The sequence below is a fragment of the Peromyscus eremicus genome, chromosome X (genome assembly GCF_949786415.1).
Source record: "Peromyscus eremicus chromosome X, PerEre_H2_v1, whole genome shotgun sequence".
In the NCBI taxonomy this organism is placed as follows: Eukaryota; Metazoa; Chordata; class Mammalia; order Rodentia; family Cricetidae; genus Peromyscus; species Peromyscus eremicus.
In genome coordinates this window covers 50,892,360-50,915,406 of record NC_081439.1, presented here as the reverse complement: position 1 = coordinate 50,915,406, position 23,047 = coordinate 50,892,360, and the positions used below count along the sequence as shown (strand labels likewise).

The 23,047-nt window shown below is 41.4% G+C and overlaps 1 pseudogene; it reads right to left on the bottom strand.

Moving 5' to 3' along the window:
* Positions 1–2,421: 2,421 nt before the first annotated feature.
* The window catches only part of LOC131900033 (eukaryotic translation initiation factor 4B-like), a 36,947-nt pseudogene continuing 16,321 nt past the window's right edge, over positions 2,422–23,047 (bottom strand).

Sequence of the window (23,047 nt, the reverse complement as noted above, 5' to 3'; positions counted from 1 at the left end):
AGAGAAGTGTTGTCCAGAATAAAAGAAGCTAGCCCTACAAATAATTTTGTCAATGTTGTTACTATATAACTAACACTCACCACATATACAATTATCATTAACAGGAAACTTGGTGACCAGACACATGGTTTTACCTTCATAATATTAAAACTTAGCTGATCACTTGGTAAAGTTGATTCACCTGATTGTTTCAGTGAAAAATAATCAGCCACATTTCTTGACATGAAACTGACTGAATACACAGTTTGTCAAACTTAAGTTACTGTTTTTCTTCTTGATTTCTTACTTCACAGACACTAAGTCTAAGTCAGACTTTGTTTCCTGTATTCTCACTTAACCTGATGCTTGGCAGAGAGGATAGAGGCATTTTTGTGCCTGTCTGTTGCCCACAGTCTCACAGGTGTTCCCTAGGCAACCCTACCAGTATTGAGTCTAACCTGTTCGTCAATGATTCCCCTTTCGTCCCTCCCTCCTTCCTCTCTATCCCTGCATACATCCACCCCAGGGAAATACGCTGCTCAAGCACTTCTGTTTCATTGTGCTGCAGATGGAAACCAATACCTTGAAAATATTAGGCAAGCACTCCACTGGACTGCATCCTCAGGTCCCTTCCATAGAACTATGAAGTCCTCTATACATAGTTGTCCTTCTACTACAAGCGACTCCATCTCATCCAGTCTGCCCATTTACCACTCATTCAATGGTTTTGGCAAGTACCTCCTGTCTGTAGGACAACCCAAGAAAGAAGTAGGAATGGAGGAATGGATGATTTCCTCTCTGTGTGTCTCTATCTGTCTCCTTCTCTGTCTCTGCCTCTCTCTCAAGGTCACCCAGGCTAATCTCAAACTCATTGCAATCCTCCTACCTTAGCCTCCTTCATGCTGTGACTACAGATACGAGCCATTGTGCCTGGCTTCCTTTCCCTTCCTTGACCTAGGAAACCATTTGGTGGAGGGGTACAATGCCCTTCTTCCCTGCACTGTCCTCCTGGAAGACAGTATTGTTTCGAAAGAAAAAGAAAGCAAAAGATATTGTTCTTTCTTTCCTTTTCTTTCTTTCTTTTCTTTCTTTCTTTTTTTTTTTTTTTTTTAGTATTAGTTTAAAGAGTGGATTTATTTGGAGAGAGAGAGAGAAAAAGAAAATTGACCAAAAGGATAGGATATGCTGGGCAGTGGTGGGGCACGCCTTTAATCCCAGCACTCGGGAGGCAGAGCCAGGTGGATCTTTGTGAGTTCAAGGTCAGCCTGGACTACAGAGTGAAATCCAGGACAGGCACCAAAACTACACAGAGAAACTCTGTCTCGAAACCCTCCTCTGCAAAAAAACAAAAAAACAAAACAAAACAAAAAAGGTGGGATTTTACTTCTCAAGACATCTCTCAAGTCATTTTCATAGAAAAATATTTTTGTCTAATTTCATAGAAGAAATTTTACATGTATTCAGGAGCTGGACGTAAGTCTACCCGTTTTTATTTTAACAGAGAAGCAGAGTAGGAGATGGGGACACAACAGCTTTCTTTTGGCTGCAACTATCTGGGAGGGACATAGACACAAAGAAGGTGAACTACCTTTTCATTGTCTACAATCAGTTTGTTTTTACTCCATTCAACCGTGAGCATCTCTCTAAAAGCCCACTTCCTAGGTACCAGCCAATCAAGTCCACTGGATAAGTGACTTGCTGTGCCCACTGCTGCTGCACACTACACCAGCGCTCCTGCACAGCAGGCCTGGTCCTTTCACATTAACACCAAGGTCTCATTTGTCTGCAGGTACGCTGACTTCCCACAGCAGGGAAGCTTGCCATCTTTGGAACTGATCCCTACAAAGGTGCACATCAAAGCAGACAGGTCAAGCTGCTGTGTTGCAAGAGAAACCAGGACCATGTTCTATAGTTCTTTGCATTATCCTTTATTCTTGAGGGAAGTTAAGAAGCCAACTCTTCTAAGCAGAAACCCACATACTGTAGGTCATATTAGAAAACCAAGCACTGGAATGGGGTTTCAGAGAAGGAAACTTGTAGAAACCTTAACACCGCAATCCAGGCTGAATACCTCCAACTCAACTCTCCCCTTTTATGCACCCCTATTCACCACCCAAGTCCATCACTTGAAGTACTCTGATCACCAGGGGGAGCGGTGTGGAAGCAGCAGGAGCAGGCAGATAGGGGCAGAAATCAAAGATACCACAGAGCCGGTTTGCTGGAGAAAAGCGGTGATTCCTCAGGCCTCAGCTTCTTGTTGCTAAGATCAAATACCTGTGAGAGCAGGTGTGTGACTTACACACACTGCTTCTAGGAGGCTAACAGTATCATCAAGAACATGAAATGACCAGAGTGACAAGGATTTGAAAGAACATGGATGTTGCTCAAAAATCTAAATGGTCTTATAATAAAAAAACCCAGAGTCAGATATTGGGTTAAATGCTGGAAGATCAGAGAGACAAAGGAACAAACCACAGCTACTTCTCACCTCTCCAACTCGACGAATCCTCTGACTGAAGTCCTCAGCCAAAAGGGCTCCAGACCAAAAAAAAGGGGGCTTCTAGCTGAAAAGGCTTCTAGTTACTGTATCCTCATGCCTTATATTCCTTTCTCTGCTCAGCCATATCACTTCCTAGTGCTGGGATTAAAGGCGTGTGTGCTTCTCAAATACTGGTAGCAAAGGCATGAGATCTCAAGTGCTGGGATTAAAGGTGTGTGCCACCACTGCCTGGCTGTTTCTCTCTTAGACTGAATCAATCTTATGTAGTCCAGGGTGGCTTTGAACTCACAGAGATCCAGACGGATCTCTGCTCCCGAGTGCTAGGATTTAAGGTGTGTTCCACCACTGCCTGGTACCTATGTTTAATCTAGTGGCTTGTTCTGTTCTCTGATCTTCAGGCAAATTTTATTAGGGTACACAATATATCACCACATGTGGATATACCTCAACCTTTAGGAAGGACAATGTTTAGAAGAGGCAAAATCAGGATACACAAGACTGAAATTTCCCACGACTTCTAAGTGCTTCCTCATTCATGTGTTTATTGGAGGTCACACCACTTCCCTTACTACCTGGTATCCTGTTACTGATTACCTTCCCAAAGCTTTTCAAATCATGATTGAGACTGAGTTTCCTATTTATTTTGGTCACCAGGCAGTACTACTTGTTAGTGGCCTGTAGATTCACTTCCAACTACTCCTTTGCGGGGGGAGGGGGTAAAAAAATAATACAGTTCCCCCTAGTCTGACCCCAGTTAAGTCAGAATTACAGTAGAAGGTCTGGCAGCCTCCTGGAGATTAAAAGAACTTGAGAGACTAAATCTACCTTTCCAAGGATGGGAAATTAATTCAGGTAATGTTTGGGAATTCATGGATGCCACCATAGAATAAGAATTAAAAAGGTAGAAATCTCACTCGTCCTTGTACCTGTCTCTACTTCCTAACTGATTTGGCTGAGTGAATCTCTCTGTCACTACATTTCTGCTGAATGGAGTCCCAGGCACTAGTCACACAGGTAGCTGCTTGGTATCATCAGAACACATCACAACTTCCCCATTCATAAGCAGTAGCCACATGTCTCTGGCTACAATGGTGATTGTCCAGTTACTTCAATGTTTTAACAGGCTGTAGCAGCATCCAAAAGAATTTCATTTCATTAATTTTTTTAGTTAAGAAAGGTCTTCAGGAGACCGTGAGTTTTATTTTCTCTTGTCTCGATAGAGGTTTGATTTGTTCTTGAATGTTCCAGGGTGGAGAGACTAAGAGAAAGCACAGGATGAGGAGGTCTGCTCACTGCAGACACCTCCCTCATCCTTATCTTCACCATCCGTGGGAAAGCAGCATACTTGCTTGCAGAACTGAACTTAGAGGCTGGATTCTCCTCAGATTTCTTTGGCTGAGGTGCAGGTCTGGAGTGTTGATCTTTTTTTGCCATCTTTCCTATCCAACTCCTTCCAGTGGTCTTTGTTCTCTCCTTCTCCAGGACCACAGCTGGACTTCCCACTTCGGCCTCTTGGGACACCTCATCCATTTTATTTTCATTTGTTCCTTGATTGTCTCCCCTGAGAGGGCTGAGCTGGAGCTACTTTCTCTTCACCTTTTGTAGGGAACTGCTGCTCTGTGCCTAGCTCTGAGACCAAGCAGGACGAACCACACATTCTCATTTGGTGGAGGGACTGGTATTACCTTTAGAGTCGGATCAGGTTTAGAGGTTAGAGGGTGACAGTCTTCCTTACTGAGTGTTTCATTTTCTAGAGACGTCTCGCTCTCTCCTTCATGTATTTCTGCCAGATGTGGCTGGGGCCCAAGTCTGCCATGACTCACTTCCTGTCCTCGACCGTTCTCTTTCCCAAGTTTCTTCTCTTCGCCAACTTGGGTTTCTCTTCTGGAGCCGGCAGTCTAGTTTTGGCTCACATCCAGCTGGCGCTACAACTTCTGCTCCTTCTGTAGTCACTCTTCTACTTCTCGTTCTCTAGCAGCTGTGTCAATAGGCTTTGCCCCTCCAAAGACAGAAGCCGCTCGACTGGACTGGGAGGTGCTAGTGGAGGGATCGTCTTCCCTAGGCATACTCCGCAGCTTTAGATTCCGTTTGGGTCTTTGGAGTGGGAGGGCTTTGTCATCATGCCTCTAATTGTCCCGAGAGTAATCATCCCTGGAGCTTCATGACCTATTGTTGCATCTGTCATACTGGTCTTCACAGCGATCACTACCTCCTCTGTAGTCCTCATGGTACACACTAGCAAATGCTCTTCTGCCACCGCCTATCCTGGAGTCATAGCCTCAGTCATAATCTCTGCTGCCTTGGTCATCATAGCTATCTGGCCCCCTTAGCGATCAGTTGCTCAGTGTGGGCCATTCCAATGTCCTTCCTGATACCCGTTCTGATACTAATCTGAAGATCTCAATACATGTCTCCAAAGACATCATCACCACTTCTAGATCGGTAGCCATCAAAGTTGTCTGTGGCAGGATGGTCCCTGTAGTCTGTGTCTGCGTTGTCTTGATGGAAAAAACAATTATCCCTGTCTTTATCCTGTACTTGGCCAGCAATGTCCACCAAAATTCTCCTGTTACCTAGAGACTCTTCATTGAGCCTCAGAACACTGAGCAGAGAGAATCCAGGCCCTCAAATTCTGTAGTTTTAGACCTGTCTGGATTATTGGCTTCATGTGGTAAACATACAGTGTTGATATTTCATCCTCTTAAGAATTCCTTAATGGAGTCTTCTGTCACATCATAGGGCAGGTTCCTTAGAAGAGCACTGTAGGGTAGAGATTTGGGAAGAGGGCTCCAGTTGATATTGGGTTCCTGAGCAGCCTGTGGAGCACTGGGAAGGATAGAATGGTCAATTGGAGGTGTCCTGTACACATTGTCATTGTTACTATGCCAAGTTGTTGACACATCTCCTTCCAGATTGTTTTGTCAGCCCAGCTGACTGGTTTGGAGACATAGGCGTTTCCTCCACCAGTAGCCCCATCCTCAACCAGTCAGCCAGAAAGTCTGTTAGGGAGATGGTCTTCTCCTTCTCCCCCCTTTTTTTTCTGTTAGGGAGATGGTCTTCCCCTTCTTCCCCCCCCCCTTTTTTTTTTTTTTTTTTTGCTGAAGCCAACATGTTGGGAGAGGGAGAGAACACAAAGGTAAAAATTAGTTTTTAAAGTTAGCATTCAAAGTACTGGGCTTTATTATGGCATTTTGATACATATGCATTAATTTGCTTTTCATACATGTTTTGCTGTATGTTGTCCTCGCCTACTGCCATCCCTCCTGCCTACCTCTTCTTGGTACATTCATCTCTCTTTGTGGCTCCCCCAACTTGTATTTCATCACTCTCACTTTCCTTCTCTTTGTCTTCCCTTAAGATCTTCTTTTCTCAACAATGACATCATGAGGTTTGCAGGCAACTGGATGGATCTAGAAAAAATCATCCTGAGTGAGGTAACCCAGACTCAGAAAGACAAACATGGTATGTACTCACTTGTAAATGAATACTAGATGTAAAGCAAAGGATAACCAGACTGCAACTCACAATTCCAGGGAGGCTAGCTAGTAAGGAGGACCCTAAGAAAGACAGGGATCACCCAATGACAGAGAAATGGATGAGATCTACATGAGCAAACTGGATGTGAGGGGGTTAATGGAGGGCAAGGGTTGGAGGAAAAAGAGCTTAGGGGAGCAGGAGGTCCCAGCTGGATCGGGAACAGAGTGGGGGAACAAGGAAAGAGAGACCATGATAAATGAAGACCCCATGGGAATAGGAAGAAGCAGAAAGCTAAAGAGGTCCCCAGAAATCCACAAAGATACCTCCACTATAGACTACTGGCAATGAGCTGACCTACTCTGGTGATCTGATGGCCAAACACCCTAACTGTCATGATAGAACTCTCACTCAGTGACTGATGGAAGCAGATGCAGAGATCCACGGCCAAGCCCCAGGTGGAACTCTAGGAGTCCAATCAGCGAGAGAGAGGAGGGACTATATAAGTAAGAGATATTGAGACCATGATTGGAAAAAGCACAGGGACAAATAGCCAAACTAGTGGAAACACACGAACTATGAACCAATAGCTGAGGAGCCCCCAACTGGATCAGACCCTCTGGATAAGTGAGACAGTTGATTAGCTTGAACTGTTTGGGAGGCTCCCAGGCAGTGGAACGGGGACCTGTTCTAGGTGCATGAGCTGGCTTTTTGGAACCTAGGGCCTATGGTGAGAAACTTTGCTCAGCTTGGGTGTAGGGAGGAGGGGACTGGACCTGCCTCAACTGAATCTACCAGGCTGGGCTGACTCCCTAGGAGAGACCTTGCCCTGGAGGAGGTGGGAATGGGGGTTGGATTGGGGGGGCAAGGCTGAGGGTTGGGAGGAAGGAGGACAGAGGAATCTGTGGCTGATATGTAAAATTAAATTAATTGTGAAATAAAAATATTTATTTAAAAAGATCTTCTTTTCTCATGATCCTGTTTCTAGTTTCATAATACCACACACACACACACACACACACACACACACACACCAAGAATCTGTATGTAAGAGAAAGCACTCAGTATTTGGTTTTCTGAGTCTAGCTCACTTCACTGCGCATGATGATTTCCAGTTCTGTCCATTTCCTGCAAATGTCACCATTTCATTTTATTTTCTGTGGAATAAATTCTGTTGTGCATGTGTGTCAAAATGCCCTTTATCCGTTCATCGCTCAATTAGTATCTAAACTAGTTTCATTTCCTAGGTGTTGTAAATAGTACAGCAATAAACATGGATGTGCAAGTTTCTCTATGGTATATCAACTTAGAGTCCTTTGGGTACGTATATGGTGTAGATGTACCATATTGTGGTTCTATTTGTTTAGTTTCATGAGAAACTTCCATACTGTTTTCCCTAGTGGCTATGATGGTTAATCGTCATTGCCAAATACACTGGATTTAGAATCAGTGCAGAACACAAGTCTTAGTGTCTATGAGGGTATTTCTGTAAAGGTTTAACCGATCAGGGAAGACTTACCCAGAATGTGGGAGACACTAACTCCATGGGCTGGCTCCTGAAATGAATGAAAAATGAGAACCTAGGAGGAAAGGGATGAAACTCAATTGGCAGAGTGCTTGCCTAGTATGCAGTCACATAAAACCAGGCATGGTCGCACAATGCTGTAATCCCAGCACTCAGGAGGTAGAGGGCTGGAGGATCAGAAATTCAAGGTCATCCCTGAGTATATATTGATAGGGCAGCCTATCCTGCATGAGACTCCATCCCAAAGAAAAGAAGAGAAGAGAAAAAGAGAAGAAAGAGGAGAGAGGAGAAAAGAAGCTGAGCAGCAGCATTCACCTATCTTTGCTTCTTGATTGTAGAAACAGTGGAAGCAGCTTCCCCAGTCTCCAGCTATCCTGCCTTCATGGCTAGGAAAGACTCTACCTCAAACTGCAAGCCAACTCAGTCCCTTTCTGAAGTTGCTCTTGCGAGGCATTTTGTCACAATATGAAAATTAAATAAAACACAAAACTGGTCCTGAGGAGTGGGGTCATTGCTATGACAAACATATGAAGCATGTAGGCTTTGAGAATTGGTTACAAGATGAATGTAGAAGAGTGAAAACTTAGGACTAGAAAAGACCTAAAATGCTGTCAACAGAGCTTAATGGGCTATTATGGTGGGAATACGGAAGACTAAAATACTGATTGAAATGTAGATGGTAGAGACCTAGCTTATAAGGTTTCAGAGAGAACAAATTCTCTGTTAAAAAGTTGGCTAGAGACTGTTTGGATGACATTCTGGCAAGGAACCTGGCTGTATTCTGTCCATGTCCTGAGAATTTGAGATTGGATGAATTAAAAAGGAGTATACTAATTTAGTTGGCAGAGAAAATTCAAAGAAAGAATACTAGTCAAGCTGTGTCATGATTCTCACTCTTATCTGAGTCAACAGTGAAAAAAAAGCAAGTAAAGCAAAAAGATATGGGGAAAAATGTGAAATGTGACCTGGAAAAGAGCATGAACAAATTTATAAAGTTGCAGATAAGATGGGTTCCCAGAAAGCCACTGTAATTAGTAGAAATTATCAACATTAAGTTCAGGCTCCTTTTCTTGTAGCTGTTACTTGTTCTCAAGGCTCCACTGTAGTACAGTATCAAACAACAGGTTTTCTCAAAATGGTGCCCAACTCCTGCCCTTCAGGTAACATCATGACAAAGTAAGATTCCTTCCTAATGATGAATCATACACCAAAGTATTTACTGTCTCACCAAATCTTGAGACTGGTTTTGAGGTTTGTAAAAGCTGTGAGTTTGTTCTGAGGGTAGGTCTTCCAGTCTGTTTTCACCAGGGATGCTCAGCTTACCTTTTGGAGGAGGCTTCTGATTCATCACCCCAACTGTGAAGCCATGCTCCTGACTTCTTTTTTGTGTGCTGCCCATCTTTCCCTGATACTTTTGTGGTATCTCATTACTTTGTGAACTTCTGAAGCTCTTCCTCTCCTTTTGGAATAAAGTTTTCTTCTTTATTATCTTTGTTTATTCTTCACCAAGTCACAGAAAAAGCAATATCTGGTCAATTTTCTTACCTTGAACCTTGAATAAAAGAGAGAAGTCTCATTGTGTAGTACAGGCAGGCCTGGAACTCATGTGTATCCCAGATTGGCGTTAAGCTTATCCTCTTGCCTCAGCCTCCTGGGTGCTGTAATCACAGGCCTTACCTGCCACATCTGACTTCCAACATGGATCTTGTTGTTTACAGGCATGGCAAGTATCATGAGGATGAAGAGGAGGAGACATGGAAGCATTGGAGAAATTAATTGAAATCTGGGGAGCTCACTATCACTATGTACTTATTCTTTTTGTTTGTTTGTTTGTTTTTCAAGAAAGGGTTTCTCTGTGTAGCCCTGGCTGCTGTCCTGGAACTCACTCTGTAGACCAGGCTGGCCTCGAAATCACAGAGATCCGCCTGCCTCTGCCTCCTAAGTGCTGGAATTAAAGGCATGCAGCACCACCATTTGGCTTAATTTTTCTGAATTTTAGTATTTTTTTTATCTTTTAAGTTTTTTCTACTTGAGGAAGACATAAGCCCCAGGGCAAGGGAATACTATTGTATTTGCTGAATTGACAAAGTATCAAACCACCTTCTAAATGTTTATGATTACACCCATAGACATGCTACTATTAGCCTTAATCCAAAAAGCCTCACTTTCCAGTGGGTGGTGGTGAATGCAGAGACTCATGGCTGCATAAAGTGCTAACAATAAGAAATGAATGAATGCTCAGCCCTAACAAGACATTTATATCATCTCCTCTAAGGCTCAGGGAACATTGTTTGAGAGGGGACAAAAAGAACGTAAGAGCTAGAAAAGATAATGAAATGTCATCTTCTGTTCAAGATACAAACTCACAGCAGCTGCTTGAATTATGTCTGCACAAGAATAAAATCATCAAAAGTCAGGCATTGATGGAGGGTGGGCTTAGAGGGCCCTATTCTTCACTACTGGACTATTTACTACTGATAGATTAGTGGAGAGGGGAGTCATTGCCTTCGAATGTGTCCCTACTAGCTCTAATGGATAGTTTGAATCCAACAGTCACATAGATGGCCCTGGTGAAACTAAATGGGTCACAAAACTAACCTTAAACCCATGAAGTTGAAGAAAGGACTAGTAAGGATGTGGGTTGATAGAAATATGAGAGACATAAGAGGGATGTAGGTCGAGAGTAACCAGATACATTAGATGCATGTATGAACTGTCAAAGAAATAACTTAATGAAAGGGTATTTTACCCACTTCAGCTTCATTATTTGTGTTGTTTCAGTCTCTGCTTCCTCTCTCTCCTTCCATGATCTCACTTTGTCACCTGGACTGGACATGGATTTGTGACTCCTTTCTCAGCACAGTAGTGTTAGGTTTACAAAAGATTTACACCACCACAGATTTTTCTTAATAGGTTTTAGTTTGTGTGGCAGTTTTAAGTTTGTAGAAAAATAGAGCAGAAAATCCAGAGCTCTCTCATATTCCTCTCACATATAAGCCAGTTTTTCCATATTCTTAGCATCTTAAGTTACGTTATAATAGATGAAACTACATTGATGCATTAACTAAATCTCACAGTGTACATTAAGGTTCAATTTTTTTTTGTGCTGTACAGTTCTATAGGCTTTGCCTAATGCATATTGACAGTTACAGTAAAATCATGTGGAATAGTTTCACTAATCTAAATATCCTCTATGCTTTAGTTTTCTTTCTATTGCTGTGATAAACACCATAAACAAAAGTGACTTGGGGAGGAAAGGATTTATGTGGCTTATGCTACATGATGGTCATTAAGGAAGTGAGGGCAGGACCTCATGGCAAGATCCTGGAGGGAGGAACTGAAGCAGAGGCCATGGAGGAGTGATACTTATCGGCTTGCTCTCCATGGCTTGCTCAGCTTGTGTTCTTATACCACCCAGGACTACAGATGGCACTCCTCGGTAGGCTGAGCCTTCTTACATCAATCATTAATAAAATGAAATGCCCTATGAAATTGTTTACAAACTGATGGAGGCGTTTTTCTCAATTGAGGTTCATTTTCCCAGGTGACTCTGGCTTGGGTCAAGTTGACACAACCATGCAATAAAACAACAACAACAACAACAACAACTAACCAGTATGTGCTGGTACTTTCAGAGTGTCAAATCCCCTGGAAATAGAGTTTTGGAAGGTTGTGAGCTGCTATGTGAGTGGTGGGACCCAAAGTCAAGTTTGCTAGAAGAGCAGTAAGTACTCTTAACCAGCAAGGCATATCTCCAGCCCCTTATTTTATCGTCTGATTATCTATTATCGAGTTTCCTTCTGGCTTTTTTGTACGTCATTTGTTTTGATTGGTTCTCCCCCTCACTCCTTCCTCTCCCCATCTTCTTGTACTTCTCTGTCCACTTAAACTTCTCCACTTTTCTCCCTTTCCTTTTCCTAACACATATTCTACTACTTCCCTCACGTTAAAAAAGTTTCTGTTTCTCTACTTTCATGGCTCCATTTCTAGGTTCATGGCCCTAAACACACTCACTCTAACCTAAATGCACATGTATAAAAATTAGCAGCCAGGATTCTCACCTGAGAAATAATACGAGGAGTTGCTCTTTCTGACCTTGAGTTACTTCAATTAAGGCAATATTTTCCAGTCCTATTCATTTTACTGACAATTTCATAATTTATTTTTCACAGTTAATAAAATTACATTTGGTATATGTACCACATTTTAATTATCCATTCACCAATTAATGGGCATGTAGGCTGATTCTATTTTCTTTTTTATTATGAATAGAGCAGTAACGAAGATGGATGTGCAAGTACCTCTGTTGTAAGGTAGAAAGAACATGGATGTGCAAGTATCTCTATTGTAAGGTAGAAAGAGGCCTTTGAGTATATGCTCAAGAGTGGTATATCTGGGTCATATGAAATTTCTCATTTCAGTTTTCTAAGAAACTTCCACATTGATTTCCAATTTACACTCTGACCAACACTGAATAAAGGTCATCTTTCCCCACATCCCAGCCAACATTTACTATCAATTTTTCCTTGATAATAGCAGTGGGCAATCATTTTTTTTCTGGAGCTGAGGACCAAACCCAGGGCCTTGCGCTTGCTAGGCAAGCGCTCTACCACTGAGCTAAATCCCCAACCCCAGCAATCTTTTTTTTTCCTGATACATATAGTTACTGTCTGTATAGCCAAAGCAGCTGATTTCTTTCAAGTACTTATTGGATATTTGTAATTCTTACTTTGAAGTATCTTTTCAGTTCACTTGAATTTGGATAGATTGGTTTACTTGTATTTTTGTTCATTTGTTTGTTTTCATGACCTGTTCACTATATAGACCAGGTAAGCCTCGAACTCACTGAAATATTCCTGCCTCTGTCTTCCATGTGTTGGGATTTAAAGTGTGCTATGATGCTTAGCCAGTTTACTTGTTCTGTTCTTGTTTTAGAGTTTAATGTTTTGAGTGTTTTATATATTCTCAATATTTATTAGTTATTTGCTGGATGAAATGCTGGCAAATGTTTTCTCCATTCCATAGAAAAGCACAGTCATAGTCTGATATTCTCAGGTTTCTTGAAGCTTCAGAAAATCAAATTCTTATCATTGGTCTGTCTTGCAGAGGAGACTCAAAAAGGTATCTTGGGATAACTCAAACCAAGCAAGTGAAAGACTTGTACAATAAGGACTTTAAGATATTGAAGAAAAATTAAAAAGATGTCTGAAGATGGAAAGATCTTCCATGTTCATGGATGGGTAGGATTAATGTAGTGAAAATGGCCGTCCTACCAAAAGTAACCTACAGATGCAATATAATCTCCATCACACATTCCAACATGATTCTTCACAAAAATAGAAAGAACATTTTTCAGCTTAATATGGAAACACAAAAAACTCAGGTATATCTAAACAATCCTGAATAATAAAAGAACTGCTAGAGGCATTACCACCCCAACCTCAAATTGTATTACAGAGTTATAATAATAAAAACAGCATGGTACTGGCACAAAATCAGACATGTTGATCAATGGAATAAAATTGAAGATGCAGTCATAGTTCTACACACCTACAAACACCTGATTTTTGACAAAGAAGTTAAGAATGCACATTAGGGAAAAGACAACATCTTCAAGAAATGGTTCTGGTCAAATGGGATAGCTACACCCAGAAAAATAACAGTAGAGTCCCGTTTATCACCCTTGATCACTCAGCTCAAACCGGATCAAGAGTGTCAACATAAGCTGAGCAGTGGTGGTGTACATCTTTGATCTTAGCACTCAGGAGGCAGAGGCAGGCAGGGTTCTGTGAATTTGAGGCCAACCTGATCTACAGAGCGAGTTCCAGAACAACCAGAACTATTACACAGAGAAACCCTGTCTTGAAAAACAAACAAAACACACAAACAAAAAAGAATTTCGACATAAGGCCAGAAATCCTGAATCTGATAAAAGAGAAAGTGGTGAATAGGCTTGAACTCATTGACAAAAGGGAGGATTTACTGTGCAGGAAATTGATAGCACAGTCATTATGAACATTATTAAATAGGGAGGCTGGTGGGAGAGAAGGGTAAAGGAGAGAATATGGGGAGGAGCAACTAACACTATAGGCCTTTTGAAAAGCTGTGTGGAAACCTACTGCTCTAGGGGGAAAATTACTACTACTTTTCTCCTGGAAGGATGGTAGTGTAACACATACCACCAAGAGCTGAGTAAGGCTGTTGATGACTTTTCTCTATGAACAGCCTGTATAGCACCTTCTGGTATTATCAAAGCTAGCTAGCAGGAAGCTTCCAGCTCTGTTCCAGCTTGATTTACTAGTTCTTCAAACAAAGACACACACAGATTGTTTGTATTAAATTTAGGTATCTAGGGTGATGCTATCACAGCTCCCACTATTCTGAAATACAAAGCAAGAATATACCTAAAAGAAAGAAAGACAGAGAAAAATAAGAAAAATAAGCCAGATCAATAAAATTACATATTGCATATTTTTCCCAAATAGGGAATGTGTGTGTGTGTGTGTGTGTGTGTGTGTGTGTGTGTGTGTGTGTGTGTGTTCTATAGAGAGAGTAGGGGGAAGGGAAGTGATAGGAGGAAGAAAGGAGACAGAATGTTGCAGGAATCTTTTTGGAATAAGCACTCTGACACCAATGGAAAAGAAAGAGAGGAGATGCCACTGGTGGACCAAAATCAAGACAGCTCCTGCGAGGTTTTGATGCAGAGTCCAGTTTGTATTTTTATTTTATACTCTAAAACCACAAGTTGGGGCAGGCAAGCAAGTGAGATCTTACAGAAGAGTATGTGGCAGTCAGCAGGTTAAGGGCAATGGTCAATAGTTTCAGCTGTTTCTTCAGGTCATTCTGTTCCAGGGAGCAAGTGAAGTCATGCTTGACCAATAGGCAGTAGAAGCAGTGCATTAAGTAAATCACTAAATTTAAATAAATGAATCAATATCTAATAATTGGTCTTTTCTACCTTATTCTGCTTCAAGGACAACGGTAATGGGAAGTGAATACGGTAAAAAAATACAAGATATGCTTGAACAAAAAATGTCATGAAATTCATCACTTTATACAACAAATATATATCAGTACAAAATTTTAAACCCTGATTAGAAAACAAATCACTACTTACCAGGGATTACCGGGGAAAGAGAAATGGATAGGTAAGACACAGGATGTGTGGGTCAGGTAAACTACTCTGTACAGTACTATCATATCATGAAATATGTTTAAAAATAAACACCAGTCAAAAACCACACAATGTACAATAAATGCCAAGGATTAAGCTAAGCATTTTTATTAGTCGGCAACACTGCCCTCCCTCACTTCCTTTTTTTTCCTTTAAACAATGTTGTTGGAGACGTTTGAGGTTCACAGCAAACAGAAAGGTATATGACACCTATCTCCTGCCCCACACATGCGTACCCTTCTCTGTTATCACTATGGTCTCCTCCCCAGAGTGCCACATTTGCTACTGTTGCTGAACCTGCGTTTTTAAATCATTACCATTCAAAGTGTAGTTTACCTTCAGCTTAACCCTAGCCAATCATAATGGAAGTCATTGAGTAATAAAAAAATAAATAAAAGGACATGAAAGTAGATGGGGGCTAGTTGGCAGGAAAAAAGGGACCACTACAAGTGGGAAGGGGACAAAAGAGTAATGAGGGATGGTGAATACGATTGAAATGTACTATCTACCTGTATATGTGGCTTCTTTAGAGTGTATTGGCTCCAGTGCTAAGAGGGAAGTCTAGGCTGGAGGGCAAAAGGTGAAATGGTGGCCTATTCTCTTACCAGGCCCTATTCTCCATTGACTCAGGGGCCTAAGATGATAATGGAGCAAGGGCCCCTCTGGTACTAAAGGGTTCCCTCTCCCATGTTACATATGTCAAAGAAGTGAAGAAATTTGCTTAACTCAAGAGGGAGTTAAAGGTACAGTCTAGCCTTTCTGGCTTTATTTTCAGTACTCTTTTTTATTATAGCAGGCTACCCTACTAGCTTTGGAGAGTAATAAGCTTTGACTTCATGGTTTCCTTAAAAAGAGATGAGATGATACTGGTCCCCTCCAATCCTGATGCAAGTAAGGATTGCTATGGCTACTACCATGACATGATTTGGAAGTTGGTTCTAAAGAACTTCCTGAAATGTCCTAGGAGCTCTACCTGCAAAGAAACCATCTCTCTAGCTTCTCTATAGCTGCCACCATAATGTGGCCTCCCCCCACTCCTTCTCTAGTTTTCCAGAAGAGTCCTGCTTCAGCCCTAGGTATGCTAAGATGCTAAAATTGATTTTACTCTCCACTTATGTCCTGCTAAACCCTGTGAGGTTTCTGGTCAATATCCTTCCCACAAATCTTTTTTGTTTTGTTTTGTTTTTCAAGACAGGGTTTCTCTGTGTAGCTTTGGGGCATTTCTTGGAACTCACTCTGTAGACCAGGCTGGCCTTGAACTCACAGAGATCCACCTGCCTTTGCCTCCCAAGTGTAGCTGAAAGTATTCTGGTGTCCCACCTGGTCTACAGCTGCTCAGACCCAAGTAAACATACAGAGGCTTATATTAATTAAAACTGCTCAGCCGTTAGCTCAGGCTTACCACTGACTAGCTCTTACACTTAAACTCAGCCCATTTCTGTTAATCTATATGTCGCCACGTGTTCCATGGCTCTACCTATGTGCCGTTACATGCTGCTCCCTGGACGGCGGGCTGACATCTGACTCAGCCTTCCTCTTCCCAGAATTCTCCTTGTCTGCTTATCTTGCCTATACTTCCTGCCTGGCTGCTGGCCAATCAGCTTTTTATTAAACCAGTGTACAAAAGCATTATTCCACAGTACCCAAGTGCTGGGATTAAAGGTGTGTGCCACTGTCTCCCAGCCCTTTCCACAAAGCTTACATTGTCTCTTCTCAACTTAAGTTCTTCTTAAGGATTCTGCAACTACCCTACTCCCAAGGTCCTTCCCCCATGGCCTTCCATCACACTGGCAAATCAGAGATGAGGTAGGACAGAAGTCAGGAGATAAGAAATTGTAGGGTTCATGGCACTCTGTCAAGTGAAAGGTGGAAGCCTTCTCTATCTTCCTAGCCCAAAGATATTTGGATTGTAGGAAAGACAAAGTCAAGGAAGTATCTCCTTATAGGATGAGAGCTACTTTCTCTGACTTAATAAATAACACTAAAGATGCTTCCTGTTTTCCAGCAAAGACTCACAGAACATTCGTCAGTACAACTGCCAGCTCCCAAAAAGTTACTAAGAGAAGAATGAAGCCTTAGAAAAACCAAAGTTAGTGTTTGGGAAAGAAGAGCTCTCTCCCTCCCTCTCTCTCTCTCTCTCTCTCTCTCTCTCTCTCTCTCTCTCGTAGCTGGAGAGTTTTCTGTCCAGGTCCCGCCAAGCCTCCGCAGTCCGACAGCCCATTTATAAAATAAACACACAGACGATTACATTACTTATAAACTGTATGGCCGTGGCAGGCTTCTTGTTATCTAATTTTTCTATCTTAAATTAACCCATTTCTATTAATCTATAAGTTGCCACGTGGCTCGTGGCTTACCGGTACCTCACATCTTGCTTGTCATGGCAGTGGCTGGCAGGTCTTTCTCCCTCAGCCTCCCACTTCCCACAATTCTCTTCTCTTTGTCCCGCCTATACTTCCTGCCTGGCTACTGGCCAATCAGTGTTTTATTTATTACCCAATCAAGTAACACACGTAACATACAGAACATCCCACAGCTCTCTCTCTCTCTCTCTCTCTGTCTCTCTCTCTCTCTCTCTCTCTCTCTCTCTCTCTCTCTCTCTCTCTTTCTCTCTCTGTGTGTGTGTGTGTGTGTGTGTGTGTGTGTGTGTATAGTAATTAGATGGGCACCATTTCCATTTTTATTAAAATTGATATTGAAATACAAAGATACAGGTTTTGAAATATTTAAAAATAACCATGCTGGTTGGTATCAGCCTTCATGACTATAACAACATCCCTGATCTGTCTGTGGGAGCTTCATTCCTTTGCATTGCCACACACAATCCAGAAGCTGAAGGGTTAATGCTTGCAACAGTAAAGGCTTACAGAACTGTGCTCTAGAAATGTAGCCACCAAGGCTGCTCAGATGCTGCTAGTTGTTAAATATTAAAAATAAAATTCCCCATTTCCCTTCTCTTTGTTTTTTTCTTTTTGTTTTTTGAGAGAGAAAGAATTTGAAGTTGGTAGGGAGGCAGGGAAAATCTGGGATAAGTTGAGGGAGGGGAAAGAATATGGTCAAAATAGACTGTGTGTAATATTTAAATGAATTTTTTTTATTTACAAGACAAGGTTTCTCTGTGTATCCCTGGATGTTCCAGAATTCACTCTGTAGACCAGGCTGGCCTTGAACTCAGAGATTCACATGCCTCTGCTACCTGAGTGCTGCAGTTAAAGGCATGTGCCACCACTGCCCAGCAAATAAAAATATTTTACATAAAAATTAATTTTATTTCTATTTACCTCAGGAGAAACAGGTTCAGAAGTGACCTAGTCAAGATCATATAAGCAACATTATGAGGTGAATTGTACGCTCACCTAAAAACTTCATGTGTTTGAATTCTAATCCCTAGTACCCCCAAATGTGATTTTATTTGGAGACACTGTGATTAAGTTAAAACCTGGCCATTCCTGTGGGCCCTAATCCAATTGAACGGGTTAGTGGCCCATTTAAAGGGGGGGAGGAGATTAGAGAAGAAATAGGCAGACAGACTAATACAAGGAAAGACCATACTGAAGCCCAAAGCCCCAGAGCAAGGCTTCAGAAGACACCAACCTCTTGATACCACCTCCACCTAACCCTTCGGAACTGTGAAAAAGAAATGTCCTTTGTCTTTAAAATACCTGATCCATGTGATATTTTGTTATAGCTGCAAGGCCCCACTCATCTCTCTCTCTCTCTCTCTCTCTCTCTCTCTCTCTCTCTCTCTCTCTCTCTCTCTCCCTCTCTCTCTTCCCAGGAGGCCGCTCTGGGTCCCCTTTCTCTCTCCCCTCCCTCCCTCCCTTCCTCCAATAAAATCTTCTATGTGAGTGCTGTCTGCATCACCGTGGGGGGCCCTTGGCTCCAACCCACCAAGGCTGCTGCCAGCTGTTTTTAAAATACAACAGGAACTGGTGTCTTCTTTTATGTTCATTCTGAATTCAATTATGGCAGATATTCTGCCCTAAATTCTAGGTATATAAAAAGCAATGTCCAGGAATACATTCCTAGGAAGAGGAAGAGACTTGAGTGAAATAGTTTTTCACCTATTAATTGTGGGATCCCATCTGGTCCATCTGTTTTCCTAGTGCCCAGTAAAAAATCTGGTACATAGGAGGGGCTCAGCATCTGCTTCTTGAAGAGGTACATAAGTGGAGAAATTAGGAAAGTATTTGCTTCTGCACGTAGCTTGGCATTGCATCTTAGCACCTGATTTTATATATGGAACATTAAGTAAATGAATCCCTCCTAAATTGTTTAAAAATTTGCTTTCTTTTTATTTAATTTTTATTGGTAGAAATATTAAGGCTACTCCACGTAGTTAAAAGGGAGGTTTATTTTGTGGGGTAAGTTACAAGTGAAGGGATAGATAACAGGGTTTGGGAAAGGTGAAGCGCAGTCCAGCGTTGTTCTCTGGAGAACTCTGCTCGGTCTACCTCCAGCGTCCAGGATCCAGGAACCAAGACTGGATCTCCGCTCCACCTTGTAGGTGTGACAGTTACCGAAGCCTCAGTGGGGGTAGTACTTCCAAGTCAAAGCTGGAACAACTACCCACTACAAATTTTTTTTTGAGACAGGGTTTCATGTATTCCAGATCATGAAGTCTATATGGCAGAGGATAACATTGGACTTCTGATCCTCTTGGATTTGGGGATTACAAGAGTACCAGGTACTAACATACCTGGTTTTATGTCATGCTGATGATTAAACCCAGGGATCCTTACATCCCAGGAAAGTGTGATACCCACCAAGCTACAACCATCACTCCACATTTTCTCGTTTCCTAAGAAACCATTTTAAGAGTCACCATTTTGTATAGGCGAGGGTCCTGATAGGCAGACAGATAGGGAAAGGACTCACAGATAGATTTATAAAAAGATGGAAACTTCTTCCTGGGTTCTTTCTGGCCCTCTTGACCCGAGACAAAGTCTTCCAGGCTTTTTCTCATGCTGGCTGCCTCCCGCCCACTGAGAAGTTTAAGATCAGACCAGGACACATTTACCTAAAGTTATGGGCCAGTCAGCTTCCCTATCTGTTCAAACTGACCAGCGCTAAAATTAGGAGAAGACCCCAATTCCAGTCCTACAAATCCCCTTAAAAGCCAACTTTGGCTGTCTGGGTACCCCTTCCATTTTGCAGGCGGTTTTTGTCTCCGTGTCTCTTGCTGTGCATGTGCACCCCTTCAATTTAATAAAATAAATTTCCATCAAAACAGCTTGCTGTTGGCTGGGATTTTTCCTGTTGCTACCGGTTGTGCTTCAGAGTTTTTCTTGTCTTTTAATTATTTAGTTAGCAGAGAAAAAAAAAATGAATCCAAGCTGCTCCAGACGTCCATAGGGTAATAAGGAACTGAAATTTGGAAGAGGTAGTTTCAGTCTTGAGCACTTCCAAGTGGGAGGGTGAGTTTGTACTCATGTTTTCCTGAATTCTAAGTTCATGTTCTTGTCTGGTATCACTGGAAGGCCTTTTAAATCACCGAAGAACTTTTATTTAATCAACTCATACACTGATTTATATCTTTTTGTCCCTTTAATTTTTAAAATGATTTTTCCTTCTATTTTTTTGTCTTTCTTCTTTTTTCTTTCCATCTCCCTTTTCTCCTTCCTGCTTCCTATCTGCTCTTCCCCCCTCTCTTGGCTTTTGAAAAAAATGTTCCATTTCATAGCCCAGGCTGGCCTTGAACTCACTGTGTATGATGCTCTTCCCTTAAACCCCTGAGTATTAAAGTATTAAAGGCCACCACACCCTTCTCTCTTCTCTTCAATTCCATACACATTTACTTCTTACCACAGAGAATCATGCAGAAGAATTCTGGAAATCTAGTAGTTTTGTTTTGTTTTTGTTTTTGTTTTTTGTTTTTTTCGAGACAGGGTTTCTCTGTGTAGCTTTGCGCCTCTCCTGGAACTCACTTGGTAGCCCAGGCTGGCCTCGAACTCACAGAGATCCGCCTGGCTCTGCCTCTCGAGTGCTGGGATTAAAGGCGTGCGCCACCACCGCCCGGCCGAAATCTAGTAGTTTATGCCTCTTATTTTCCAGAAGTTCCAGTAGGAAAATGTTTAAAAGTCCATAGACTCGTAAGATACAAAAAAAAAAAACAAAAAAAAACAAAAAAAACAAAAAAACAAAAAAACCAACCGTACCCTACTACTTCCAGCACACAGATTTAGAAGACAGCTTGCATTGGAAATGTGAAAAGGAGGATTTATCACATACAGTATGACATTGAGAAAATTACCTAATTTTAATAAGTTTCTGTTTCCTTATCTTGAAAATGGAACAATAAACCCTACTTTATACACTTGACATGAAACTGTAAAATAATAGGTTCCAAACTCTTGAGAAATCAGTGAAGGTCTATTGAATCATAAAGCTTGATTATTTATACTAAAAAACACATAAATTTGCTTACTTAATGACTTTTCTTTCCTGTCATTCCTTTTTTTGCTTTTAAAAATTTATTTTATGTTTCTTTTGAGAGAGTGCTTCATGTAGCCAAGGCTGGCCTCAAACTGGCTATATAGCTATATGGCCTTTAACTTCTGATCCTCCTGTTTCTAACTCTCCAAATGCCAAGGTGACATCCTGGTTGACTATTTTTGGTTGAATAATTATGTGATAAAATTGATATAAAAACTAAGGAAAATGTCGGGGCTAACAATGTATCATGGGAGCAGAGCATATGGTCCCTATATACAATGCCTGGCTTCAATACTTGGTATCACAGTTTTATAAGGAATTATCAAAGAGAAAATAAATGTATCTTAAGAATTATCAACATGTGACCACACTTGCAGCATCTATACCCTTTACTTTCCTCAATACCTAATTTATTTTTCATAACTTTTGGATTATAATTTTAATACAATAAATTACATACATTTAATATATCCAATACATAGCTGAGCAGTAAAACACTTGTCTAGCGTGGTCGTGCCCTGATGTTCAATCTCTAGAACTGTAAAAATAAGTAAATAAATAAAGCATAAAATTTGGTAAGCTGTCACCTGTAAAGTCATGCCCACAAACAGCAGCAGCAGCAACATGATAGTAAATGGTAGTCATCCCCAAAGTGAAAACAAGTCCCTTTTAAAGTACAGGTGGAAACACACTAGTTATATGGGAATCACTTTTGGAGAAACTGATAAGAGACAACTATAGATGGCATTGGAAACTCACTGTCTTCCCCTTTCCAGTAGTTTAGCAGAGGGCCGACTGAGCTATCTGTGCAAAGACAAGGTCTTTGGCTGATTGTAGGCAAGACTTTTCCTAGGCTCCTTTATATGCAGACCTTATCTTGGGCATGCACAAACCCAAGCATTGTTCTTGCTTTGGGATAGCACTGACACATTTCTCGTTACTTAGAGAAACTACGTAGTACCTAGTCTCATGTCCAAGGGTGGAGTTAAAGCTCTTTAAAAAAAAAAAAATTAGAATGCCCACAGTGGTACATTGGCTTGCTAACCAGACAAGCTACTCTCTGCTGGAACTTTGGATACAGTTCATCTAGAACATCTACAACGAGCCTATGCTGCAGAACAAGGAGAGTTCGAGAGGCTGCATGCACTATTGTTTTTCTGCTTACTTGTAAGTCGCACCCTCCACCAATGAATCCTATGCTGTACTTGTATTCTGTGCTGTGATCAAAGTGGACTCCCTAAGTGGAATAGCAACATAGCCTGCTGTTAAAGCCGAGATTATTGGGTAGCAGGTAACAGTGGTTATGCCTCTTGGAAAGGTCTGAATTTGAGAATGTGAAATTTTGTTTTAGGAGAGTCTTTTTTTTTTTTTTTGGTTTTTCGAGACAAGGTTTCTCTGTGTAGCTTTGTGCCTTTCCTGGAACTCACTTGGTAGCCCAGGCTGGCCTCGAACTCACAGAGATCCGCCTGGCTCTGCCTCCCGAGTGCTGGGATTAAAGGCGTGCGCCACCACCGCCCGGCTTTAGGAGAGTCTTAAAGCAGGGATTTGGTTTAGTTAGATCATGATTATAATAAAACAGTCCAGGATTGGGAAAACAACAGGGTAAAGATTTGGAAGCTAAGAATTTAAAATATCTTAAGGAAATTTTGAATCTCTGTTATTGCTTTAACTGAAGAGTTGATGAGATATTCCTGGAACAGACAATGGTGCTGTCATTTGCTCAAGCAAGGGAGTTAACAAAAAATTGAGTCATATTAATGACAGAAACAGAACAGCAGAGTCTTGTTAATGTAGACTGTTTCAGTGGGTGCCCAGCCTGAACATAGAAGTAGCAGATTTTGCTTTTCCAGTGTGGATGTCTGTGATATAGTGTGTGATTACAGAATTGAATGACATTTTTCAAAAAATGACAAAAAATTAGAGTTAAATTGTGCTTTTTTTCATGTTCATGTTAAAGATT